At 42.7% G+C, this 16,272-nt stretch overlaps 1 protein-coding gene across 6 annotated transcripts in view; it reads left to right on the plus strand.

The window, feature by feature from the left end:
* TACC2 (transforming acidic coiled-coil containing protein 2) overlaps nucleotides 1–16,272 on the plus strand; it is an 88,927-nt gene that overhangs the window by 32,464 nt on the left and 40,191 nt on the right. The gene's annotated exons all lie outside the window — the stretch shown is intronic.

Below are 16,272 nucleotides of genomic sequence, written 5' to 3' on the forward strand. Positions count from 1 at the left end.
CTGGGCGCTGCCGTGGGGGTGTCTGAGGCCTTTGTTCGGCGGGGTGTGGGCGAGCTCCGTGCCGCTGCCAGGGCACCCCGCTCCGTGTGTGCCTGCCACTGTACGTTCTGTCTTTCCGTGTTTTGGGTGCCTGGTCAGTCAAACACAATGAGCATTGCCCGCGAACAAAACCCCAGCCCCTTCCCCGTTCCCGAGCCCACCGCCACCGCTGTGTTTTCGGTTTAAAACGCCCGGCGTGGAGCTCCGTTTCGCTGGGCTTTTTTCAGGGCCTCTCTCTGCACGGATGCTGTGTTTTCAGCATCAGCCTTGTCACATCCATCCCTGCCATGGTGTTAGATCCTCTGTGAAGCGTAAGCAAGGTGTCCTTAGGTCTCTTCTCGTTGAAGGCCGACTTTGAAAGATTTGCTGGGGGAGAGAGGAAAAAAGAGGCAATTCGTGCTTATTCAGAACGAGTTAGTACTTTTCTGGGTGGCTAAATCATATATGAAAGTGCAGAAATGTGCATGTGCATGCGGGAACAGCAGCATCATTTCCCCTTTGTAAATAGGATTTTGTAGTTTACTGGTAGAGGATTTGTCAGTTTACTTGGCCAACAGTCTTTTCTCCTTAACCCTCCACCCCAGGCTGGTGAGCTGGAATGCTAGAGCGTGGACCTTACCTCTGAACGGGTTTTACAAGGACTGCCTTGTCTCCTTTTGTCATTACAGTTATATAAATCACATTTATCTTTACATGTCTGACTACTGTGTTCATTACTGACTATGTATTTTGGTATGTTTTAGGTATTTATCTATTAGGGCCGGTCTACAAACGAACCTCATATAGGTCTCTTTAATTTTTTTTTCAATTTAATGTGTGCTTGTTAAGGTAGCTCTGATTATGGTTGAAACATCATTTGTGTGTTTGAGATAAGTGCTTCAGAGCCATTGGGGAATGATAGAGCAGTAACTGATAGTTTTGCCTCTGTAATAGGCCTTACAAGTGGGTATCTGCTCCCTATTGTCATATTCCAGTATATCAGCAGATAGCTTTGCTTGACAGTGTCTTGTTATATTTGTAAGATACAGGCCTAACAGCATTTCTGCATCCTTTGTTCTTTTGATGGGTAGCTTCAGCAATTAATATTTTTTCCCCTATAGTTCATCTGACATTCCTACAAAAAGCCTCTATTTTAATAATATGGTGGAATAAATGGATGCCTCATTGTCTTTAAAGCACTATAAATGACATTTTCATCTGCACACACTGCTGTTGATTATTAACAGCGGTCCAAGGACTGGGCAATAAAAGACACGTTGTTAAAACAGTGTTCAGGCTTTTTGTCTTCAATTTTCACAGCCTTTTAAGCATTCGTTGTTTTCACATCCACATTTCACATCCACAGCATTCTGTCGGATGAACAAGATCAAGGTGTATATATATATTTATATGTATATAGATGAAGGTGTGTATATATATATATATTTATACATTTGAGGGGCACTTGAGTAAATTATATTGTCATCTCTCTCAATGACTCCTTTTATATACAAACCTACTCATGTTTTGCATTAAGTCATTCCTGTGGGGTTTCAAGATGATCTTTTAAGGGCTGACATAATCAACAGATGCACTTTTAGCACAGGCATCATTCAGCAACTGTTGATGTCATTGGGAAGAGTTTGTAGAAGGTATTACTAATCTTGTATTAAATAAATCACCAAGAGATTGTGCTGCTTTCTTCAACTAAATACTCTTCAAAATGAGATAAGAATGGTGGTGTTTCTCTATCATGGGCCTGTTCTATAAAACAAGAACATCCTCATAGCATGTCGTGGTCATCAGGTCTGGTGTGAGGTTTTAACTTTCTACCCTTATCACTGTAACTTTTACCAGTGCTTTTTAAATGAGGTTGCATTTGGCTTGCTTTGCACACATAAGCAAATTCCTTAATGGCAGTGATGGCTCAGAGGCAGAAACATCTGGCCATGTCCCAGGCAAGTTGGGCAGCTGCCCACGCAGCTCCAGCATCCCTGAAGCCATCACTTCTGCCATCAGCAGAGGCTGATTGCCCTCCGGAGAGCTGCTCCACAAAGGGAGAGCAGGGTTGGCTTTGGCTGCCCTGAGTTCATTAGAGTAGGGGGGTGTCGGTCAGGAGTCATTGCTGGAGTAGAATAGCACCAAAAAAACTACAGAGGCAAACGAATTCCTTAAATAGCTTTTGCTTTAGGAGTTTCTCCGAAGTATCCAAAGTCCATCCTATGATGGGCTTCTTGATTAAATGCTAGGGAAACTTGTAGAAATAAATTGGTGTTGGAATCCACGCTGAAAAGGGGTCTAGGTTAAGATTTTATCTATGGTTAAATATGCCCTTTTTGCATGCATATGCCAAATTCCAAATTTTAATGTAAATTTGTTTCTGCCAGGATAAAAGTATTTGCAATAAACTCACTATTGCTACTGACAGCCCGGGGTGTTCTGTTGCTCATTGTGGATTGTTAGCACTCACTGGCAGCAGACAATTGCCCTTTTATTTAAAGAAAAAAGAAAAGTCAAATTGGAATGATAAAAAAGGGAGAGCCCAAGGGAAGCCCCTGACAATAAAAGTTAACTGCAGATGAAAGTGGGGTGGCTCAGACCTCGCTGCTGACGTTATGAGCTCTGTCATGTGCTTTGCAAATCGCAGCAGGCACCCTGGTGGTCACAGATTGGGCTCAATCAGGGGCACGTTTCCATCAGATAATAGGAGTGGGCTCTGCTGAAATCAGAGCCAGTGACAGCGAGATGATGTTCAAGTGTGCACGGATCTGTTGGGTGCACACACACAGCTGGAGATGGCTCTGTCTGACATGCCACTGCTGCCCTGCTCAGGGTGTGAGCACAAATCAGCTTGCCAAGTGCTGCCACCTTCATCTTCAGTGCTTTTATTTGTAAGAGCAGTATATTTCTATCTCTTGGCAACGTTTTTTAAGTATTAGCAAACTGGAAACGTTGCTAGGGTTTTAAATGCTGGGAGCTCTTAGGCATTTGTCATCCCTGAATCATATTTTTTTTTTAAGGGGAAAGGGTTTCATTCTCCTGAGCACGAACCACACCTTGCTTTTCTGCTTGCATTATGGTTGCTGTCTTTGCAGCAGCTGGCAGGATTTACATTCAGTGCCCATTTCTTGATCAGCCAAAGGGGTGCTGATGTGTTATTTCCTCCCATCAGGAGCTTTACGTGCTGCGTCTCTAATATTTGCATCCCTTGCCAATCCAAGAGGAAAATGACTGAAGCCTGAGCCAGCTCCCACTGAAGTTGATAGTGAAATGCCCACTGACTTCAGTGGGAGCTGGAGCAGGCTCCAAGAAAGAAATTGAATGTCACTGATCATTGGTAGCAGGCCAAGGTGCTGGTGTCACAGTGGGTTGTTTTTCAATATTTCTTCTGCTGCGTGGTCTTTTCTTTTGTTTGTTGGTTACGGGAGAGACTCAGAAAAATTTAAACTGGATTGTCTCAGCCTTCTGCACAGGAGATGTGAGCAGTTTTCTTTGTGTAAGGGTCTGTATACACAAGTATTTATAAAAGTTATCACTCCATATGTGTGAAAAAAAAGCCCTTGTTTGACCACTTTTTTGTTGTTGTTGTTTGTTTCTTCCAAACGTGGAAGAATCCGTTGTGTGGTTCTTAAAAGTTTGAAAGAAATCAGTCTGGTGAAATACTTGCACAGAAGTATATGCTCATACATAGGAAAATTTCCCAAATAAATATATATACATGGAAGAGTGGGATATATATATATATATATATATATATAAAAAATTTAAAAATATTGAAAGAATTTGGGTCTTGGAAGGAGGGGAAGCTGATGTTACTGAATTGATATTTAGTCTGAGTTAATCCCTTGACAGACAGTTCTGCCTATTGTCAGCTTATTATGTGGAAACATAAATTTGTTTTCTTCTTCCTCTTACTGACAGCCTTCAGTGAGCATCCCCCATCAGTAATTAAAGGATGCTCTATCTGCTGGGCTTGTCTGCTAAACAGGGTGAATTGCTGGAAGCCATGGGGATGATTTACTTAAGATGTACCAGGAGTAACAAGGAGATTCTTCTGTCAAGCTTCCCTGTCTTTCATTCCAGCCTCCCTTATTTGAGCCCAAAGGATCTCATCTCTGAAGTCAATGACAGCGCTCCCTTTGATATGAGAGGTGGTTACATCAACCACTTCTTCTGTCACTGGAAGCAGGCAGGTCACGTTTAGCCTTGAAAATAAAATGAAAAGACCCCAGCCTCCCTCAGCCCTGTGTTAACAAGGCACAGCACACGTCTGGCAAACCCATGTGTGCTCTAAAGCTCTCCGTACGGAGTGGAGTGCCCTATGCTATGTGTAATGGAGCTGCTGTCATCTATTATGGATTATGACATGCAGGCAAATTGGAAAATAAAAACCGATGTGAGGTGGTAAAAACATGAATGGAAAGGCATTTCCTGCACATGCATTGTGGCTGTCATTTACCAGCAGAGCTGCTTCCATGGCTGCGTTTGCTTTTTTGCTTTTTGCTTGCCTTGACCCAGCAGTCAGAGGATCTGATTGTTAGATTTAAATCAAAGATGCTCTTCAGTGCTGTGTGTTTCAAGAGGGAATAGTCTGGGTGCTTTGAATGTTTCTCTAACATGATTACAGCACCCAGAAAAGCAGTTCTGTCTCTTACAAGCACATTTCCTTTGTTTTAAGACCATACACCTATCATTTTTATATTTGCTTATGTCTTATGGATACCGTATCCTTATCCACCTCTGGTGCTTTGTGAGGATTTAGCTATGTACCAAGCTTCTTATGTAGTCCAGGTAAACAGGCTTTTGAGTGGCAAGAGGCAGAGTTGTAATTACAGCTAGAAATTCAATGCAGTTTGCATTCTCTTGGAGAAAGTGGGCAGGTTTGCTGTAAGAAGCAAACAAGCAAATGTATTTTTACTTTGGAAAAAGCAAAGAAAGGAAAAGTCTCATTTCTCTTCAGATCCTTAAATGCTCTTAAGCAACCATCTGAATTTAGTACCAGGCTGGGGATATCATGTTTTGTATTCCCATTAGAACCAGCTTAATGGGGAAAAAATTGAATTAGTTTCCTTTTTCCGCTACAGTCTTAAATTTTTTTGTTAGGCAGGTTTTGGCCTGAGAGCCTTCATTGATGGCGACACTAGATAAGATAGTGAGGTCCTTCCTTGGCTCTGGAAACCAAATTGGAGTGTGCACATGAGCTGAATTTTGGTTGAAGCAACTGTGAATATGTCTTAGACAGACCTCAGGACAACTGTAGAGCTCTGTTTCTTGTTTGTTGCTGCCCTGCAGTATTGTTTGCTACAGCTCCTCTCCCTCTGCTGCAAGGAGGGATTCAGAGGATGAATGGATGCTTGGGAAACCTCTGAGAGGAAGAACTGGGGCTGTTGATTCTGTTGGGGCAAATGTGTAAACTTTGAGAAAATCTGTGTCTTTCCATTTTAAGCTTATTTGATTTTGATCAATCAGAATCCTTAGAGTTATGTCCAAATTTACATGGTACAGTTTTCCTAAACAAAAGCAGCTTTTTTGGTAGGGCTTAATGTAAAGCAGGTTGTATCTGACACAGGGTACAATTACAATCACATAAGCTCCTGCTCCTTCAGAGCTTTGATTTCCTTCAGCATAAAAACCTGCACTTATTGGTCTTGTTAATAGCAGCCCATTGCTCTCCTTAGAAAGGAGTCCAGCATTGTGCTGGGAAAAGGGTTTGGTGCTAAAGGACAGGAAAGATGAGCAAGGAATTCAGATCCTTTGGTGTAAGTTCCCAAGTGCAGGACCAAAGTGGGAGCTTGGGAAGGGAAGGTTCAGGCTGCTCCTCACCTGGCTGAGCTGAAGGCAGTCCAGCTGGTAAAATAAATGCCACTGGCGATCAGGGATTTGCTGTTTCATCACACTGTGGTGCTGAGTTGGTGCTTCCTGAGCCAGGGGAAGGGAAGGAAAGGGAAAAGGGAAAAGGGAAAAGGGAAAAGGGAAAGGGAAAGGGAAAGGGAAAGGGAAGTTTCCCTGAGAGTTGCAGCATCACTGACTGTGCCCATGGAGGAGGTGAATGAAAGCAGTGGGAAGTCCTCCAGAGCTGCACTGGGCTGGAGCAGCAGCTGGATCTCACCCACCCGAGGCAGGAGATGGAATGAGTAGAGCCCAAGCAGAGATTTTGTTGTTGTTGTTAAGAGGTCAAGATACATATTTTTTGTTCTTTTTTCCTTCTGCTTGCTGGCCACGTGTCTGTCCGTGCAGCTGCTTTAGGTGTTGAAATGGAGGAGTAAGGGTTAGAGAGGATCTTGCAAAGTCCTGTAGGGGGGCTGTGCAGGGGTCAAAGAGGCAGAATATGGAGCAGGTTGAAGGCAGAGGGTTTCTCCTCCTCTGTTTCCTTTTCAGTGAAAGTTCTCCCCGCCTCTCTTCTCCCCCTGTGTAATCCTTGTCTCCTTTCCGAAAGGAAGGGCCATCCACAGGCACTGCAGGAGCGCAGCCTGTTCCACATCCCGGTGTTTTCAGCATCTCCATGCTCCCAGGATTGGCCGGTCCCCAGGAACGGCAGGTGTCACACATCCCCCCGCGCTGTTTTGTGCCCAGATCCTGCTTTGGAGCTGCGTGGCAGAGCTGAGATGAGGCTCTGCAAAGCCACATCGTTGCATTTAAAAGGTGGCTGCAGTAAACAAAGCAATTCCCAACCTGTGGCTCTGGCTCCTGATGAATTATTGATCCGTTTCCCATTGGTGATGCTGTGTAGCAGGAGCACAGGCTGCTTCTTCGTGGGGGCACAGTTCACATGATGATGTTTCCTGGATTAAAATTTTAGACCTTGGGACTAAAAGAAGAGGAAAGATACCTGCCAGGGGTATTAAATATTTCAACATCAACCACTGATTCAAACCCCAAGCCCTAACCCACTAGGGTGAGCAGAATGCATCACTGGCTGAGATTATTGTGTATTAACTGGTTATGTTTGTTTTAAGCATTTTCCACCTTTGATATTGGGGTAGCCTGCATCTTTCTTAAAAGATTTCTGTGGTTGAATATTCAGCAGCCTCTGGTGATTTAGGGACGCATTAGTATATTTGCAGTTGTGATGTCTGAAGAAGAGTGCCTTTAATTAAATTGCTTTTTCCTGTTGTACCTCAGAGAATAAAGCATCTGCCTGAGAAGAGTGTAGGGATTTAAAAAACAATTTCAATTCTGAGTCCTGTTTCTGTGGCATAGATATTTTCATTATTCAGGCTGAAGCCAGTAAAAGAGAAAGCAGGCTGGCCAGAAAGCATGGAGGATTGTTTTATGATTCATTTATATCAGTGGTGTTGAAAAACATACCCTGCCAGATCTCAGGAAAAGCAATAAAAAGGAAAAATGTAACATGATTTAAAGCAATATGGGGAACTTCTTGCTAATCAGTTAGAAAAATGATTTAAGTAGATTGAAGTGCTGCTGTAAGTGTGCCATGTTATATCCCGCAGTCTTTTTTCCTTCAGATGTGGTTTCCCACAGCTTGAGACATTTCTCTAGCATTGCTGTGTGAAAGCAGGAAATGGCTTTTGTGGGGGGAGTGGGAATTTGGCTTCTGCACAAAATGCGCTCAAAATTGCTGAATAAACAAGGAGAAAAAGCAGGAAAAAATAATTCCTTCTTCCCATTTCAGTTATGGTAGGAAGACTGCTTATAAGACAATAGGCTAAAACTCAAAATGCAACATTATTTTTAAGATGATTATGCCCTTTTAGTTCCCCTCCACTGCAGTTCTAATCCTGTTCTCTAAATATAGCCATCCTGTGAGGAAAAACGGGCCTTTTTATAGCAAGTGATGAATGTTTAAGGTATTCATAGTTTTCTTTTTGTAATCTATTATAGCAGACACGTTTCCAAACTGATCTGTGTGGCTTGGATAACACAGAAGATATTACTCTCCATTGCTGAAGTCCCACATAATGATCTGAAAGGGGAAGCCATAGCATTTTATTTCTGTTATCTCACCTGTGTTAAAAAAGAAAATGCAGATTCTTGTCTCTGAGCTCAGGCACTGAGTTATCCCAGCACTTCAGCTTGGAACCCCCATTACTGGAAGAGCTGAGAAGTGACTTAGTGGCATCAGATCAGCAGTGTGTGACCATATTCAGCCATTCACAGCAAATCCACCCTGGTGTCCATCACTGACACCTCAGCTGAGGTGCTCTGGGGCAGCTTCAGAGGGTTTGACACCCTCTGGGCTCAGGGTGAGAGGAGGCACAGAACTGCTCAGGGTAGGGGATGGCTCTGGCTGCAGGATCACCCTCCTCTTTGTGTCCCAAAATTCACCCTTGTGCCTCTCACGACACATCCTTGTGGGCTGGCAAGGGCCATCTTTGTTGTAATAGTGGTTATTTTTCTGGGGAGTTGTGTTTTCTGAAGGAATATTTAAGCTGAAGTAATATTAAAATCTTCCTCTGGAGAGGAGCTCCTGCCCTGCTTTCTGCACACATCCCTGTCAATATGAGCTCTTGTGCCATTGTCGTTTCGGTGGAATGGGATTTGTTTGACATTTTAAGTGAGAATTGCAAAGGATGCCTCTCTGCTGCTTCATGCTCAGGCCATAAAATGAACACGTGATGTTATCCTGCTCTTGGGTTGAGCAGAAAGCCTTTGCTGAGGAAGGAACTGCAGATGATTTTGTGGAATATTACTCTGAATGCAAAACATGATTGCTGTTTAAACCTTCCAGTTTTGATTGTGTTTTTTTACAAAAACCTTTTTTTTAAATGGCCCTCATTTTCTGTGTCCTACAGTATTGTTTTTAATTAGTGCTTTAATGCATCAGAAAGCAGGATGAAGAATGGAGATACCAAGGAAATTACCCTCATCCCAGTTCATGGATTTCTTCTATAAAATTACTTGAAATTGCTGTGATAAAAGAAGCTGGAGTTGTACTTTCATTGAGCCATATGCAGTTTTAAAGTAGAAATAAAAGAGATCTGTAAATCAGCAGTAGTGACTGTTACAAAATTAAAATGAAAAATTTAACATTATTTAAAGCAATATGGGGAACTTCTTGCTATAAAGTAGGACTTTAATATAGGACCTATATAAAGTAGGACTAGAATTATTTCCCAGCATTATTGTTTAAGCTGAAATAATCCTGTGGTGAAATTATAGCTTTGTTCTGATGATCAGACTCTGCAAGGCAGGAAGGAACCTGTAGAATGTGGCAGGTGTGTTGCAGGTGAGTAGTACAAGGTGTGATTGCCTTTCCTGTGCACATATTATATGATGTATAGATTCTGTATGTGTGCCAAACACAGCCAGCAGACTGAAGGATTCCCCTGTAAGGTGATGCACTTTTCAGTGCAGATTCAGCGCTGGAAATCTGAATTCCCACTGACTTCTGGTCAGAGGTCTGGGACATTGTGCACAGCACTGGAGCAGACCCTCAGAGACCAGTACCCTGTGGTTTTCTTGTGTCCACCTTGCAAGTACCAAACATCATTTTATTACATTCTCAAGGCTGTATTCTCATCCTGTGAGTGCACATCAGTAATAATGTTCCTGTGGGATGATGGTGTCATGCCTGTGTGAGCTGAAGGAAAGCTTGGTGATCTGTTTCCTTCCCAACATCATCTTCTTTCATGGTTGCTCTCCTCACAGTATGGGTTTGTTGTGAATTTATTCAATTCTAGCATGGGTGATCTTGTCACTTTGCCCTACAGTAGTGTGAGAGAGGTCCATTAATAGTTAATGGTCAGAAATGTGTCCCTGAAGGAGCTGTCTTGTAAATGGACTGTGGTGACACTGACTGACATGTTGGTACCTGCCCCAGCTCCTGACTCAATATAAGCATCAGATCCAGCCCTGAGAACATTCCCAGGGGGCAGAGGCAGCAGGACAGATGGCTTTCCATGGTCCCTGAAGTGTCACCCATCTTTCAGCTCCAGCAGGCTGGGCTGAGGTTACTGGCTGTGCTCTGCTCTGGGCAGAAGGTTCTCGCAGAATCAGAGTGGTTGGAGTTGGAAGGGACCTCTGGAGATCATCTGCTCACACCCCCAGAGGGGGCACTGAATTCTTTTGAGGCACCCTATAATTCCAAAGGTATGTTTTATTAGAGAAAGGGAAAATAGTTTGTGAGGTTTATGCCTCTAGAGCATAATAGAAAGTTTGTGAGGTTTTATGCCACTCACCACATATATTTGCATTGTTTTCTAAAACCATGTGTTCAGCAGATCTCTGGGTGCTAGGTTTGATAGGTAGACTAATTCCTATTTGATAGACACCAAATATTAATACCTAAATAATTTTAGGTATTAATATTTGGTGTCTACCAAAAATTAATACCTAAAATAACCAGATAACTCCACCATTCCATCTCTGTTTTCTGTAGGTAGCTGTACAAATTTAATATCAAAATTTAAAATCTGTAGGGATGTTTCATATTCAAAACATGTAATAGCTAACAATCAGGTTAAAAGAAACTAATTATTGGGGAATGTCATGTTAGCTGGAAGTCACTGGATAGGCAAATATTTAAAAATCACAGAATAGAAAGTTGGCACATCTTTGGTATTATCCTAACCTAGTGCTGGGATTAAGATAATGACCTTTTGTTGTAGCTGTAGAACATTCTTGGTCCTCTTGAGAAGGCCCTTGGGTCAGCTAATGGCTGCTGACCTGAAGTGGTAACTTGATCTCCAGGAAAGGAATTACCATTTGGACTCTCCTGATGTTTTTGAATTATGATGCAGAGCTGTGTTTGTGAGAGTCTGAAGGAAAAAAAAAAGAGTAAAGACTGTATATGTCTCTGTATCAGATTTGTGTAACTGAACCACAAGTGATGCCACAAGATGAATTATGAGAGATTGTCAGTTATTTAATTTTATATAAACAAAAGGGAAAAGCCCAAAATGTAAAATGTAATGAGCAGTCATTTGCCCCCTGTGGACTCTGCATACATTTACAACAAAAAGCTGTCCATGCTGTTTAAAGGTCCCAGTCTGGGTGGGTAAGGCAGACTTGAGCTGAACTCACCAAGAGCACTGAACTTGATGAATTTCAAAGGTCCCTTCCCACCCAAAGATTGGGTTTTATGATTCTGTGTGTGTGCAGCAGTTCAGAGGCAGAGTAGAGAGCATGATTGGTCTTCATCTGGAGAGATGTGTTGCTGGCACATCCTGCCTCAGTGTTCTTTTTGTGTTGCAGCTTACTTGGGTTTGGGGGATTTTTAAGAGAAGATCATTTTAACCATTGAAAATGACACCTGGAAATCCAAAAGAGTTTTATCAGATTTTTACAGTGAATGAGCTTTGACTGAAATTAATGCATATCTCTGACTGCCTTGTCTCTCTGACTTTAAAAACTCTGAAGCTTGGAGTTACTGAGTGTCTTTCCAGATCTGTCAGCCTGTGTGGGCCTTGCCACTGCAGTAAAAGTGCCTGCTTAAGTAACACACAACCAGATTGACCTCAGAAGGATGCAGCCACTCCTGCACCCTTGGTTCTGGGCTCATCAGTAAGCCACACCTGAATTATTCATGCAGCCTTTATGAGGATCATCTCTGAAAATGATCGATGGAGGTGAAACTACAGAACTCATTCCTCCTTTTTATTTCCAGCTCATCTCCCAGTGGGAGATACCCAGAATGAAAGCCAAAATTAATCTTCAATACTAAATTGAACAATCTAAAAAGTTGGTTGGGTTTTTTCCCTCATTTTCTCTCTGATTGAGTTTCCTCTCATGGTGCATGATAAATTGTTCAGTAAATACTCATGTGAAATTTATACCTTAAATTTATGATATAACAGCTGCAAATGCTTTGCAGGGCCAGGCCTGATGGAATGTGTTTCCTTTAGGTCTTGCCACAGATGGTGCTTTTGCATCAGCACTGCAGTGTTTGCTCATCTGGGTCCTTCATGCCATGGCCTTGGACTCTGTTTGCCTCAGGTCCCTGCCAGTACCTGGTGCAGGAGCTGAGATGATCCCCTGGTGCCAGATTCCTTGTTTGAGTCCTGAGGCTCAGGGAACAGGTCTGCAGAGAGCTTTAATGTGGGTTTACGTCTCCTGGAGGCAATGGGTGTACTTGGACAGACGTTTTCCCCTTGAGCTGCATCTCTAGCCAGTTGTAAAGAACACAGATCTAAAGATGAGATGGGGAAAAAAAGACAAAATACTCATTTCTGTCTCCTCCCCTTCAGGGGCTGCAGCTGTACCTCAGGAAAAGACTGCAGGAGTTATTACCAGTTAAAACTGATCAGGGAGGAATTGCTCATCTTCTGAGTCCTCAGTTTCCCTGTACACCTCCAAATGTCACTCACACTACAATCAGAGGGCAATCTGCAAACATCCAAATAGACCTTTGCCCTCCTTGCTTTCATTGCAGCACCCTCTGAGCACTCTTCTTGGGTGACAGGGGAGCACAGTTTGGTTTTGTTGTTGTGTGTGTGTTGTAAGATTGCCTGGTTTATTTCCTCCCAATGTGTCCTATTTCTAAATACACCACGAGAATGAAATTGTCATGTCAATAAAATCAGAGACAAAACAATTGGTGAAGAGAGTTTTTTGAGTAGCAGGGAGAAGGTTGAGTTTATGGAGTGCTGGCAGGGCATCAGTGATTGTACTGATGGGTAGGAGAGACCTCAATTAATCCAGGACACGTTCTGCTAATTAGGGAGATAAACCATACTTTTTCCTAAGTGCAAAGTTTGGAAGAAAATGTGCAAATTGAAATAGAGTCTGTTCACCTTTGTTTTTGTGGAGCAGATCCCCCTGAAGCCAGTCTTGTTGTTAGTGTGAATCCACAACCCTGGCTGATGGAGAGCAGCTCCTTTGGCTCCATCTCCCTCTCCTCACTCCCAGCACAAGCAGCACTTCTCAGTAATGCAGCTCCAACTCCTGGCTTCAAAAATTCATAATATCACCCCCCCCATTTCCTCTCCAGATTGTTCATATTGCACATCAATAGATCAGTACTCCATAAAGTAGTCAGGCATGTTTGTTTGTCTTGTTTCCTGAAGCAGGCTATACACTAAATAGAAATTCTGTATAGATTTAACATTAAATGAAGTAACTCTACAAAAGCCTGTGGGGCTCCCTTGGCACATCCCACTTCCAGTTTTGCTCCCTTGAGCACCTCCATAGGAGGTGATGCCGCTGAGCTCAGTCCTCATGTCAAAGTCCTGCTTTTAAATTTCTTTTATATTCTCTGTCCCTGCTATGCAACGAGAGCAGGGAGCAGGGTGGCACTGGCTGTGCTGCTGCAGTGTCAATATTGGAGGAACCCAAGGCAGATGGCAGCATTCCCACCACAGCCCAAGGCCACAGCTCTGCTGAAAGCCACTTTTTAATGAATTGAATTTTCTGGTGGCAACTGGGGTGACCTCACTCTTTCAGGGCCTGTGTCTGCCTGGCAAGGGCAGGCAGGGAGGAGAGGCAGGGAATGAAGAAATCTCATTCTTGCTTTCCAGCTACGCTGACAAAAAGGCAATTTTTCCTTCTGAAATTGGGGAGGATTTAAATTGTAAGAACCTGTGGTTTATAAAAAAAGGTAATGTAACTTATGAGGCTGGGTTTCCACATGGCCAGAGGTGAGGAAGAGAGGTCAACCCTGGTTCTGCCTTCAGTATTTCCTCCAGAGATTTATGTAACAGGCTGGGCAAGAGCTCAGACTTTCCAGGTGAGAGTGGGAGTGCTCAGGCTCCACAAGTTGATGTGGAGCTGCCAGATTTGGATGGTCCAGTCTTATTCTTGGATTTCCCTGTTCTTCCCTGCCGTGGGACCCCATCTGTATGTGTTAGATTTACTGTTTACTGGTGTCTTTCAAGAAGGAACATGAAAGAGACAGGCTGAAAGAATGTTTTGTGATTTCTACAATCTGTATTTTTTTTGTCTGTTATGTTCATAATCCAAAAGATACGGGTGGAATGATATGTATAACATGTTCTGAAGGTCAGCTCCCACTAATTTCCCAGGCTCCTTCCTGTAGTTCCCACTTCATCATCACTGCCCCACAGACAAATCCTGCAGGTTCACACTCTGCTTCATCCTTGGCTGGAGTTTCAGAATCATACTCTAGAAGGTACATGACTCTTCCTTTGCTGAGAACCTGCCCGCAGCTGGACCTGTGGTGGCTGCTCCTTGTGCAGCTTTGAGTTGGTGCCAGCTCCCAGGGTGTATCGCAGTTTGGCGATCTTGCTTTGCACCTAGAGCTGTTCAGTATCAACATTATTTCTTTTTGTTCCATGTATTCCCTGAGTTTCTCAGAGAAAAGGCATTGTGAATTGAACTGGCTGAAATACATAATTTCCTTTTCGCAGAAAATCCTGTTGTTCTGGGAAAATCTTTTCTTACCATTTGAACGCAGGACTGTGGTCTTAAAAAATACCTCGTGTAAGAGAGATCATCTGTATTTTCACTAAGGAAAACTGCACACAAGATTTAATATTTCCAGGATGCATGTTGACTTTGGAGCATAGTACTGGAATGTGCTTCCAGGCTTTATGCCCTTGCCCAGATCCCAGGCCATGATAAAGGAGATTTTTCTGGTATTAAGCTTCCCTTCATGTTTCTTTGTTAAATAGGATTTTCTTTGTGAGCACAACTGCTTCTCATAACAAGGATTTGAGTTATGGTTAAGACAGTTCTTACTTGATTGTACTAGCTGAAAATCAGGAGTGTTGCATCAGAATCTTTTGGGAATTATTAAGTATTGGCAAAACAAAGCCTTTTTCTGGAGCTCAGGCACCCCAACTGTCTGTCCACAGACTCAAGAGGTTTTCCAGAGTCTCATGCAGCGAACAAAAATACAGCAAGTATTTCTGTTTACTTCAAATGATTTTGCCCAATTCATCCAAGGAAGAGACCAAGTAAACAAAGGGACCTCCTTTAAAAGGTAGATAAACAGGCACCAGTTCTCTCCATAATTTAACTAAGGAGGACACAGAACTGCTCCATCAAGGCAGTTTAACAAATCCTCCTTTGAGTAGGATATGAAAATAGAGGTTTTTCCGTTCCAGTTTCTGTATATGTTACAAGTGCTGTACAGACAGTTTGAGAAAAAGGAGTCTAAACATTATTGTTGTTTGAATGTTACAGAGCTAAACTTTGAGTTTAAATTGTAAAGGGTGAAACATTAATTAAGTGCAGCACAATGAAAAACTACGTGAAAGCCTGAGAGACATGAATTACTTCTCATTTTGTTGGTTTAGATGATAACTTCCTGGGTTTATTTTTATGACACTGGGAAAATATCACACAACTCTGTTTCGCTTTGATTCTTCAACTTTAAAGTTTCCTGAACCAGCTCCATGGAGGGAGGAGAAAGCTTATTTGTTGTTGTTGTTGAATACCTATTGTGAAGCTTTATTTATAGAAGCCCTTTGTTTGCAGCTGATCTTTAAGCTTGAAATATGTAGAACTTAAAACATGGTGCATCTCTGGGGGGATGTGATTTGAAATGATGCAGTGTGCCTGTTCCAGTTTGACTGTCCTGTGGCCTGAGAAATGAGGATGGTTAAAGTGGCATAAAGGGTTTTTGAGGAGCAGATATAATGGAAAGCCAGACACAGTGGTTTTAAGCTGAGTAGGTTTGGGGAGGAAATAAAGAAATCTCCAAACACCCAAAGTTATAACCTAGTAGAACTCTTTTTGCTTCAGGGGTGATGAGCCAGGATTTGGTTGGTGCAGGGTCATGATGTGCATCCTAATGGGGTGGGAGCTCTCTCTGGGATTCTGCAGAGAAGAGGGAGAGGGAAAATTGGGACTACTGTGCTCCTTGAGGTGCCAGAAGTGACACTGGGGTCTCTTCTTCTCCAACCGTCCTAAGGCTTTATACTGTGATAGATGCAGGCAAATGAATGTAAATCCTGTATTTGTACTTCTCCTGACATGGAGCTGCTTAAAATAATCACGGGTCTCAGGAAACCAAACAGAGTCTGGCAGCTCAGAGTAACCTTCTAACTCAAGCAAAATGAGAGGAGTCCTTGATTTGGGCTGGCTTCTAGAGTGCTTCTGGGGGATGAAATGGCTTCTCATTTTATGGCAACACAGAACCACTGGGAAGAGGCAAATCTGTCCTGCACTTCAGCAAATTGCTGTGTTCAATTTACTTCATTACAGACCAACAAAAACTGCATCTGACTAACAGAAATGCTTATTGAATGTATACTGAACATATGTTGAGTGCATATTGAATATGACACCATTGTTACTGCATTCCTTGCTCCCAAACAAAGGATGAAATGTTTATCATTTGGGCTGTTTAAGTATGATCTATCGTTTCCAGACCTAGAAGGACAGTTTCGTATG

Source organism: Geospiza fortis, unplaced genomic scaffold (assembly GCF_000277835.1).
Source record: "Geospiza fortis unplaced genomic scaffold, GeoFor_1.0 scaffold452, whole genome shotgun sequence".
In the NCBI taxonomy this organism is placed as follows: Eukaryota; Metazoa; Chordata; class Aves; order Passeriformes; family Thraupidae; genus Geospiza; species Geospiza fortis.